At 40.7% G+C, this 12,314-nt stretch overlaps 1 non-coding gene across 1 annotated transcript; it reads left to right on the forward strand.

The window, feature by feature from the left end:
- The first annotated feature begins 8,163 nt into the window (after window positions 1-8,163).
- Window positions 8,164-8,270, forward strand: LOC140814989 (small nucleolar RNA R71). The gene has a single exon (XR_012114230.1). It is a non-coding gene; the product is annotated as a small nucleolar RNA R71 (small nucleolar RNA).
- The last annotated feature ends 4,044 nt before the right edge of the window (window positions 8,271-12,314 follow it).

The raw sequence follows: 12,314 nt of genomic DNA on the forward strand, positions 1-12,314 counted from the left end.
AGCCTTCTTCTCTAAGAAAAATCGAAAATATGATGATAAGATCCCTGAAAACGGCGCCCCTCTCGTGTATTAGGTTAGGTGGTCGGATAGAGTCCATAAAATTTGGAAACAAATCTTTCCGGATCTGCTTCTCGCTAGGGCGGTCAATTGTGTCCGCCCTAGCGAGATACTTCGAATCAGCTTTCTCGGCCATGTCCCTGGTTTCGCTGGGGCGGTCACTTTTGACCGCCCTAGCGAAATACGTCGAATATGGTGGTACACTTCTATCCCACTTTTTGGTTCAATTCCTACAAAATAACCACAAAATACACGAGATCAGTCATATGCTAAATAATGCTAGAAAAATGCACAATTAAACTAAAACAAACTAATATGATGCATGAATGCGACTCAAAACCAACACTAAAAACACGTAAAATCGAGTCCTATCAACCCCCTCATACTAACCTTTTGCTCGCCCTCGAGTAAAATAGGTTAAAGCACGAGATTCTAAACAAACACCACAAACACAAAAAAAAACTCAAACAAGAAAAACCAACACAAGTAAATGTCAATGGTGAGTTAACAACTTTTATGCTCATGCCTCAGTGAACTTTCCCACATACAAACCATAATCAAGTCAAATCACAACCGAATACTCGTTCTCATCTCCACATAAATCTTGACACTAATTTGAACGTGTGTGTGTGTCATGATGGGTCTAGTCATTCGTACTTCAAATAGATCAATTATCAAATCATGCGAGTCACTCAATTAACACTTCAATACAAGTCTCACTAGCATGCACCCCCGTGTCCATTTATCACTAACCATAAATTGAACTTTATTCACTTCTTCAGTGTAGACAAGGGTGTCGAAAGGAAGGAAAATAAGCTCAAGTGGCTAAAAGTTGGGAGTACACCGATCATTTTCATTGTGCAATCGTCAAGACTTTTCGTCTGACTTTCCTCGTCTCCTTACATCTCCAACTTTTAGCCTAGGAATAGAATTCCATTCCTTTTATTTCGGCTCCCCCTCACCTTACATCTCCTTTTTCTCAAAGTTATTTTGCAAGAAACTTTGTTATTTCAACATGTTTTTCCTTTTCTTGATGCACAATTTTCACACATGTACTCCCTAGGTGAAGAAAGTATAACTTTGGATTACAGCTGGTTAGGAGTATGACATTTTAATTCAGTGCATTGGAGAGGAGGTATATGTAAAGTTCAAGGCAAATCAAATATTCTCATTCAAGGTCCCAGTTAGTGACTTATTTTCACGGGTTCACATGCCAAATCAACTCATACATGATGCCTTTCAAGTTAACCACACAAGACCTTCAAATTTCACCATAATTCCTACAAAATTCTAGCACCCACACATATGTGCTCAAAAGTTCAAACTTTGTACCAAAATTCATGCTTTAACAATTAGGAGTACCATTCATGAAGTGACCCAATCCATACCAATTATTTATTTATTTTTTTTTTCAATTTAATCATCATCATTGGCTCATAAACTATGTCTTCTCACCATAAACGACACCAAACATGCAATACTAAACGACTTAAAACCAATTACTTTAACAAACAAAACAATCTACCCCCCCTCATACTAGAGTTGTGCAATGCCCTCATAGCATAAAACGAAACAAACACTAAAAACATAAAAAACATATGAATGCAAATGCAACGACAGAATATGCAAAATAAAAAGAAAGGGGAAATAGTAAACTCCCCTGATCAGAAATCGTCATCCTCCTCATGCTCGGGCGGTGGAACTCCCTCGTCAGCTGCTGGGGGCATAGGATAATTGTACTGAAAATGGAAGGGTGGCAGGTATGCGGGCGTAGGTGGCCGGCCGGAAGTGTCGATGCCCAAATGAGTGGAGATCCCTTGCACCAGGTACTCGATGTTCTGAACGTGAGCTTGATTGACGGCCTGGTACTGAGTCTGATAATTGGCCCAAGCGCCCAGTTCGGCGACGCGATCTCGTAAGGCACGGCGGCGTGGCTGCGGAGGTGGTGGTGCATGTCCTAAGGCTGGAGGTGGTTGAGCTGCTCGCCCATAACCGAAAAATACCTCCGCGGGTAGCTCAGCCTGTCTCTTCTCCCTCTTGGATATATAAAGAGCCTCGTCAATGGCTTGCATCGGCTGCAACCACTCATCATCATCCTCGAATATCACCCCCGCTCGGGCACACAGCTCAGTCACGATCGTCGGGAAGTAAAAAGCTAAGTTGCTGCTATCAATACACATGGTGAGCTGTCCGAAAATAAGCCTGCCCACATCAATCGCCATCCCAGTACAGAGGGCATAAAGAACAACCGCCCGCTCACGCTGCACATCACTTGTATGCCCGACCGACATCAATCTCTTCGACAAAAAGGCATACCACAAAGCCTCCTCCATTTTCAAAATTTTTTCAAGAAAAACCGTGTACGTCCCCGGTTGTTTCCACATGGTGCCCGGATAACATAGTGTGCGAATGATCAAATCATAATCCGGGTTAAGCACCCACGCCTGAAACACCGAATCATCCACTGACGGCAAACCCAACATATCATTGATTGTCCTTGAATCAAACGGGACTCGACGTCCCCTTACAAACGCCTTAAACTCATTCCCCTCTGGGCATTGGCATAAAACTCACGCACAACCGGAACCACGGCTGCATTCGGTTGTGCTACAAAATGGTTCCACCCTCTTCTTTCTATTTGTGTCTCCAAAATAAATCGATGATAAATGAATTAAATCCACGCTCAGGGATTGGTTTCCTATGGAGTCTAGCATGTTCAAAACGCTCCCTAGCTTTGTCATTCACAAACATAGAAGGGGTGGACCGAGAACTAGAAGCACCGTGAGTTACCTTGGATCTTTTGGGTGCCTTGTCAAGACTGGAGTGCGCACGGTATCAAATCGCCGGAAAAATCTTGAGGGTCGCCGGAAAATTTCGCCGGAATTTGTGGAAGATGACCGGAGTTGCTTGAAAGACCACCGGAGAAGAAGAGATTGTAGCCTAAATGCTTCCTTGTGGCGTGTAGAGACCAAGATCGAGTCTTTGCCCTGAAAAATTACCAAAGAATGAGTCTTTAGCACAAAATAGGAGAAGAGGCGCCGACAATTGAAGAAGAAGGAGTAGGGTTCGAAGTTGGGAAGAAAAGAGAAAAGGAAAGTTTTTGTAATCTGCGCGACTCGCTAGGGCGGTCACTTTTGTCCGCCCTAGCGAGTAGTTTCGTCAACAAAATATTTAAAAGGATGAGTCCTCGCTGGGGCGGTCACTTTTGACCGTCCTAGCGAGATGTTTCGGCGAAACTATTATTGAAACCAAAACGAGCGCCGGCTGGGGCGGTCAAGCAATAAGCTTCGGTGAAAAAATGAATGCTATGCCATGTGACTACCTAAATGCAAATGATGCGATTAATAAATAAAGAAAATAAAATTAAAACAATATGAGTAGAAGTAGTTCTCAATTTATAGTCTAGAGCTCGACTTTTCACCCATGTCCTCAATGACTGTCATGGAGCCGAGTGACTCCAATTTGTGGCTCGATTGTGCCACCGATATAGTGCTTCAATCTTTGAGCGTTCACAGTAAATGTCCCTTCCTTGCCATCATGCAACACCACTGCACCCGATGGGAAAACCTTGGCTATAGTGAATGGGCCTGACCACCTTGACTTTAGCTTGCCCGGGAAGAGTCGCAAGCGAGAATTGTATAACAACACCGCTTCATCCACTTTGAATTCCCTTCGTACAATGTGTTTATCATGGGATCGTTTGGTGCGTTCCTTGTAAGATAGTGCAAGATCATAAGCTTTGCCTCGAAACTCATCTAGCTGATTCAACCGCAGCAATCATTTTTCTCCTGCAAGAGCAAAATCAAAGTTTAGTGCTTTGGTCGCTCAATATGCTCTATGCTCTAATTCTACTCGTAGATGACATGCTTTACCAAAAAGTAACCTAGATGGTGTAGTGCCTATAGGTGTTTTAAACGCAGTACGATAAGCCCAAAAAGCATCATCTAACCGAATGGACCAGTCCTTCCTATTCACATTGACCGTCTTCTCTAGAATCCTCTTAATTTCTCGGTTGGACACTTCAACTTGTCCACTAGTTTGGGGATGGTATGGAGTGGAGACCTTGTGGGTGACACCATATTTGCCCAGCAGTTTATCAAAAATTTTGTTGCAAAAATGGGTGCCACCATCACTTATGATTGCACGTGGTGCACCAAATCGATTAAAAATACGTTTCTTCAAAAATTTTAACACCACTTGTGCATCATTAGTGGCACAAGCCTCTGCCTCCACCCATTTCGATACATACTCCACTGCCACCAAAATAAATTTCTTTGCAAAAGACACAGGAAAAGGACCCATAAAATCAATACCCCACACATCAAATATTTCACACTCAACAATATTAGTTAACGGCATCTCATGACGGTTGGAAATATTACCTGTGCGTTGGCATCTATTACAATTGAGAACATACAAACGAGCATCCTTAAAAAGAGTTGGCCAATAGAAGCCACATTCAAGTACCTTAGATGCCGTCCGCATGGGTCCAAAGTGACCACCTACCTCACGGTCATGACAATGGTTCAGAATTTGATTGGTTTCCTCCTCCGCCACACATCTTCTTATCATGGAATCTGCACAAATCTTAAACAAAAACGGTTCCTCCCAAAAATAATATTTCACGTCCGAGAAGAATTTCTTCCTTTGGTGAAACGATAAATTAGGTGGAGGTGTGCTAGTGACAAGAAAATTAGCAAAATCGGCATACCAAGGGTACGCATTTACCTCAAGCAATTGTTCATCAGGAAACCAGTCATCTATATCATCATCGACGCTCTTAACTCTAACATGCTCAAGCCTAGACAGATGATCAGCAACTACATTTTCCACACCCTTTTTATCTCGAATTTCGAGATCAAATTCTTGCAATAATAAAATCCACCTAATTAACCTAGGTTTCGCATCTTTCTTAGCAAGCAAGTATTTGAGGGCAGAATGATCTGTATACACAGTTACTTTAGACAGAACAAGGTATGCATGAAATTTGTCGAAAGCAAATACTATAGCAAGTAATTCCTTTTCAGTAGTAGCGTAGTTCAATTGAGCATCATTTAAAGTCTTACTTGCATAGTAGATGGTATGAAATACCTTGTTCTTCCTTTGACCCATCACCGCACCAATAGCTGTATCACTAGCATCGCACATCACCTCAAACGGTAACTCCCAATCGGGGGCAGTCAGAACAGGTGCTGTCACAAAGCTTTCCTTGAGTATCTCGAATGCATGCAAACAAGTAGAATCAAAATTAAATTCAACATCTTTCATCAACAAAGAGGATAAAGGTTTAGCAATTTTAGAAAAATCTCTAATAAAACGCCTATAGAAACCAGCATGCCCTAGGAAACTTCGAACTCCTTTCACTGATGAAGGTGGTGGTAGGTTTTTGATTACTTCCACCTTGGCCATGTCGACCTCAATTCCACTCTCTGAGACCTTGTGTCCTAACACAATACCCTCTTTAACCATAAAATGACACTTCTCCCAATTCAACACCAAATTACTCTCTTCATATCTAATTAACACCAAGTTCAAATTCTCTAAACATTCATCAAATGAGGAGCCAAAAATAGAGAAATCATCCATAAAAATTTCAAGGCCATTTTCAATCATGTCATGAAAGATAGCGGTCATGCATCTTTGAAATGTGGCAGGTGCATTGCATAAACCAAAGGGCATACGCCTAAACGCAAAAGTACCATAAGGGCAAGTGAAAGTAGTTTTCTCTTGGTCCTCAGGTGCAATTGTGATTTGATTGTATCCCGAATATCCATCTAAAAAGCAATAAAATTCATGACCTGCTAAACGTTCAATCATTTGATCAATAAATGGCAAGATAAAGTGATCTTTACGGGTTGCATCATTCAATTTCCTATAATCTATGCACACACGCCAACCCGTAACAATTCTAGTGGGAATCAACTCATTTTTATCATTAGTAATAACAGTAATCCCACCCTTTTTAGGCACACATTGTACAGGACTTACCCACGCACTATCAGAGATAGGATAGATAATACCCGCATCCAGAAGTTTAATTGTCTCAGCTTTTACTACCTCTTGCATCTTTGGATTGAGTCTCCTTTGCGGTTGTGCTAGAGGTGAGTATTTATCTTCCATCAGAATTTTGTGCATGCAAATCGAAGGACTTATCCCTTTGATGTCTGAAACCTTCCAAGCGAATGCTCCTTTATGCTCCTTAAGGACTCCCAAGAGCTTACTCTCCATGTCATCTGTCAAAGAAGAGGAAATAATAACAAGCAATTTATTATTTTCTCCTAAATATACGTACTTGAGATGTGGAGGTAGTGGTTTGAGCTCCAAAGTAGGTGGCTCCTCTAGGCTTGACTTTTGAGGCATTAAATCTTTTCTGTCTCCCAATTCCTCTAGTCTAAGCCTCACTTGCTTTCTCCAAGGTGGAATGGCATTCAAGTGAGCTACCATCTCCATATTTTCTTCGTCTAGCTCGTCCTCCTGCTTTTCAGTCGTGAGAGTGGCCTCCAATGGTTCTTTCAATCCATCCTGCACAAAATCACCAACGAGAGAATCCAAGTCATCAATACTAAAACAACTATCATTGTGCATTGTGTGCTTGAGAGTATTAAAGACATCAAAAATAATTTCTTCTTCTCCAACTCTCAGTCTCAATTTCCCCTCTTCAACATCAATCAGTGCTTTCCCTGTAGCCAGAAACGGTCTCCCTAGGATTAAAGGCATCTCTACATCTTCTTCCATGTCAAGTATCACAAAATCTGCAGGGAAAATAAACTTATCCACTTTCACCAAAACATCTTCGATAATCCCACGTGGATACTTGACAGATCTGTCAGCCAGCTGCAACGACATCCTAGTTGGCTTTGGTTCACCTAAACCCAGTCTCCTCAACACAGAAAAATGCATCAGATTAATACTCGTACCAAGATCACATAGAGCTCTATGAAAATTAATGTCACCAATAATGCAAGGTATAGAGAAACTCTCTGGATCTTTTTGCTTAGGAGGCATCTTGTTTTGAACTAAAGCGGAGCAATTTTCAGTCAAATTCACCGTCATGTGATCTTCTAGCTTCCGCTTATTTGCTAAGATATCTTTCAAGAATTTTGCATAACTTGGCATATTCAATAAAGCATCAGCAAAAGGAATGTTAATATGCAATTTTTTAAATATTTCAAGAATTTACCAAATTGCGCATCTAATTTAGCTTTCTTCATTGCTGCAGGAAAGGGTGGAGGGATAACAATTTTATTCTGTGCAATAGGTGTAGATGTAGAGTTAGAAGACTTACCTCCTCGATTTTCCACCTCATCCTCACCATGCTTGGTCTTGTCCTCATTAGACTTGAGTGCTCTTCCACTACGCAATTCCACAGCCTTCACATGTTCTCTTGGATTAATTTCCGTGTCGCTTGGTAAAACTCCTTGCTTCCTATTAGCAATCAACTTAGCCAATTGTCCAATTTGATTTTCTAACCCCTTTATGGATGCATCTTGGTTCTGAAATCTCGTATCTGTTGCAGAAATAAATTTGGTCATCATTTGCTCCAAATTTGACTTCTCCTCCCGAGACGGTTCTGGCTTGAATCCTTGTTGCATCCCATATGGTGGACCTCTTTGTTGGCGATTTTGGTTGTTTTGACCTCCCCATGAAAAGTTTGTGTGATTCCTCCATCCCGGATTATATGTGTTCGAATAAGGGTCATTTCTAGGACGGTTCTGGAATCCCACATGCTTTACCGGTGCTCCCTCAGGCACATATAATGGATTGCCATTTTGGCAATCCTGCACGTCATGCTCACCCCCACACTTATCACAGAAAATTTCTTGCAGACGCATAGCCGACCCACTCATGCTCATCCCATCAATTTTCCTATTCAAAGCCTCCAACTGTGCTGAAATCGCAGACAAATCATTAACTTGATTGACTCCAGCACCTCGCCTCTGCCTATCAGACTGAGAGTGATAGCTACTCGCAACCATCTCCTCCAATAACTCATATCCTTCCTCAGCCGTTTTTCTCAGTAAGTTACCACATGCAGCAGCATCTATCATAGTACCGTTAGGAGTAAGCAGACCGTAGTAGAAAGTTTGAACAACTAACCCAAGAGGCAGCTCATGATGTGGACATCTCCTCAACAACTCCTTGTAGCGCTCCCATGCCTCATAAAGTGACTCTTGCTCATATTGAGCAAAAGTAGTAATGTCGGCTCTAAGCTTCATAGTCTTCGACGGAGGAAAGTTCTTGATCAAGAATGCCTTTGCCATATCCTCCCATGTAGTGATAGACCCTACAGGCAAACAGTTTAACCATGACTTAGCTTTTTCTCTTAGTGAAAACGGAAATAAACGCAAACGAACAGCATCATCAGATACACCATTAAACTTAAAAGTATCACAAATTTCAAGAAAGTCAGCTATATGAGAATTAGGGTCGTCAAGTGCACTTCCCCCAAATTGGACAGTGTTTTGAATAATCTGAACGATAGCTGGCTTGATCTCAAACTGATTAGCTCGGATGACTGGTCTTATGATGCTTGGACGTGAACCATCAAGAGACGGCTGTGCATAATCCATCATCGGTATACGCCTTGGCTCCTCTCTGTGTTGTTGCTCTTCTTCCATTATTTCCTTTGCTCTTTGCTGCTGTAGTCGACGTCTAGCTGTGCGTTCAATCTCGGGATCAAAAGGCTCAAGCTTAAACTCGAGTGATCTTCGCATGCACCCCAAGAAAGATCTGCAACAAAATTAGAGTATCAAATAACAATAAAATAAATAATACTAAAGAGTTTAAATGAAAAATAAAAAATTGTGAATCAACAGTCCCCGGCAACGGCGCCAAAAACTTGATCGAGCAAAACTTGCACAGTGAATAGTCCCAAAATTTATTTTATAATTGAAAGCTCGATTTAAATATCGCAAGTGCACGATAGTCAAGTTATAGTAAACGTAAGTGAATACGAGTATCGATCCACGAGGACTGTGTTACACTATTTTTATTTTCAAGTAAAAATTCTTTAGTAACGATAAAATGATTGGATGATTAAACTAATGTAACTTAAACAACTAAAATAAATAAAACGCAAGAAAAACATATTCAAGGAAGCAATGATTGGAATAAATTAAATGAGAATGAATTTGTTGGGAATTATCAGTTCACCTACCACTCGTGTTTAAATAATTATACTCGACTTTTACTTGTGCATTCGACGGAATTCCCTAGACTAATTAATATACTCTGTCGAGCTATATTAATATTAATCATAAACATGCAGTAATCAAGTGTCCTCAATTATTTAACAGTTCAAGATTGCATTACGTTCTATGGAATCCACTAGCTCTCATTCGGGTGAATTATCACTATCGACACGTATCCAATTCCGTATATCTACTAAAATTTTAAATCCGCGGTTTATACTATTCGATTCTATTGTTAACTATTCTCTCGAAATCATCAACAATACGAAATAATCAAAGGAAGTTAGCTAGGCTTCGATTGAAACAAGAAAGAACAATAGCATAAACAAATCACTAATAAAAACGTCGATAAATAATGTTCAACACCGAGTACAGGGTAGGATCCCCTCAAATCCCAACAAATATAGAGTTTAGCTACTAAAATTCATAATAAAAACCACAATCAATGTATGAAATAAAATACTGAATAATGAAAATACTAAATGTGACGATGGATGACGGCCACGACGCGTGGAAATCTTGAGGTCTTCGAAATCTCCTTTGCTTCTAGCCTTCTTCTCTAAAAAAAATCGAAAATATGATGATAAGATCCCTCAAAACGGCGCCCCTCTCGTGTATTAGGTTAGGTGGTCGGATAGAGTCCATAAAATTTGGAAACAAATCTTTCCGGATCTGCTTCTCGCTAGGGCGGTCAATTGTGTCCGCCCTAGCGAGATACTTCGAATCAGCTTTCTCGGCCAGCGAAATACGTCGAATATGGTGGTACACTTTTATCCCACTTTTTGGTTCAATTCCTACAAAATAACCACAAAATACACGAGATCAGTCATATGCTAAATAATGCTAGAAAAATGCACAATTAAACTAAAACAAACTAATATGATGCATGAATGCGACTCAAAACCAACACTAAAAACACGTAAAATCGAGTCCTATCATAATACTGGCACTAACAGTGGCAACATAAGAGAGCAGTTTCCGGCTAGAGGCAAGCAATTTAAGAGGCATGGCAGTACTTTTTCGAGTTCTAGTGGATCGAGACAGTCTGGTTCAGTTCATAGCACTGCTTATTCAGGTCCAACTTGTGGTCAGTGTGGTGGTAGACATTATACCAATCAGTGTAGAGGAGTCTCGGGAGCTTTTCATTTGTGTAACCAGGTGGGACATTATGCTCGAGTGTGTCCTAACCGTGGCAGTGATATGTCTCAGAGTGCGGGATCATCGAGACAGACACCTCACCAGAATCGTCAGACCTCTGCAGTTCATTCCTATCAGCAGTCAAACCGATCAGATCAGAACAAACAGAGTGGTAGCCACAGGGTAGGACAACCACCTAGACAGCAGGCTCGAGTTTTTGCACTCACTGAGGATGAGGCACATAATGCTCCAGATAATGTCATTGCAGGTAATTGTTTTCTCTCAGGTTATCCTGCTTATGTTTTGATGGATACTGGTGCATCACATACTTTCATAGCTGAGCACTTTGTTACATTTCATTCGTTGAATTCTATGTCATTATCATCTACATTATCTATTTCTACCCCACTGGGCAAAGTGATGAGGTCAGCTGAAATGATAAGTGGTTGTGAATTTTGTTATGAGGATAATGTCATTGAGCTTGATTGTATTGTTTTGGAGATGTCTGATTTTGATTGCATAGTTGGTATTGACATGTTGACAAGATACAGGGCTACTGTAGACTGTTTTCAGAAGGTTGTTAAGTTTAGACCTGATATGACAGATCACTGGACATTCTGTGGTAAGGGTTCTCGAGCTAAGATTCCTTTGATATCTGTTTTGTCCATGACTCGTTTGTTGCAGAAAGGAGCCGAATGTTTCTTGGTTTATGCGATTGATATTTCAAGGTCAGTACCTAAATTGGCAGATATTCCAATTGTTAGTGAATTTTCAGATGTATTTCCAGATGAAATTCTAGGATTTCCTCCAGTCCGAGAGGTTGAGTTAAACATTGAGTTGATGCCAGGTACACAGCCTATTTCTAGAGCTCCTTATAGAATGACACCAATTGAATTAAAAGAACTAAAGGAACAACTTGAGGATCTATTGGTTAAAGGATATATAAGACCAAGTGTTTCACCTTGGGGTGCTCCGGTTTTATTTGTGAAGAAGAAAGACGGGTCTATGAGGCTTTGTGTCGATTATAGACAGTTGAATAAAGCCACAGTAAAGAATAGGTATCCTTTGCCAAGGATTGATGATCTCTTTGACCAGTTGCAAGGTTCTTCAGTATATTCTGAGATTGATTTAAGATCCGGATATCATCAGTTAAGAGTTAGAGAGGCAGACGTGCCTAAGACTGCTTTTCGTACCAGGTATGGACATTTTGAATTTTTGGTAATGCCTTTTGGGTTGACCAATGCACCTGTGGTATTTATGGATTTGATAAACCGTGTGTTTCAACGGTATATAGATCAATTTGTTGTGATCTTCATTGATGATATTCATATTTATTCAAAATCTGAAATTGAGCATGCCGAGCACTTGAGAGCTGTTTTGCAAATTTTGAGAGCTGAAAAGTTGTATGCTAAATTATCCAAATGCAAGTTTTGGTTGGATAGAGTGATTTTACTTGGACATGTGATTTCAAGTTCTGGTATATCAGTTGATCCGAGTAAAGTTGAGGCAGTCATTAATTGGTCTAGACCGACATCAGTTCCTGAGGTGCGTAGTTTTATGGGTTTGACAGGATATTATCGCAGATTTATTGAAGGATTCTCACAGATTGCGAGGCCAATTACCCAGCTGACACAAAAGAATGCACCATTTATTTGGTCGCAAGCATGTGAGGCTAGTTTTATTGAACTTAAGAAAAGATTGACTAGTGCTCCAGTTCTGACTATCTCATCAGGTGTAGGAGGATTTACAGTGCACACTGATGCTTCACATCAAGGACTGGGTTGTGTATTAATGCAGCATGGCCGCGTGGTTGCATATGCTTCACGACAGTTGAAGCCACATGAGTCTAGATACCCAGTGCATGACTTGGAATTTGCAGCAGTGGTTTTTGCCTTAAAGATTTGGCGTCACTACTGAGAAATTTGAGAT

This window comes from Primulina eburnea, chromosome 1, assembly GCF_022965805.1.
Source record: "Primulina eburnea isolate SZY01 chromosome 1, ASM2296580v1, whole genome shotgun sequence".
NCBI classification, from domain to species: Eukaryota; Viridiplantae; Streptophyta; class Magnoliopsida; order Lamiales; family Gesneriaceae; genus Primulina; species Primulina eburnea.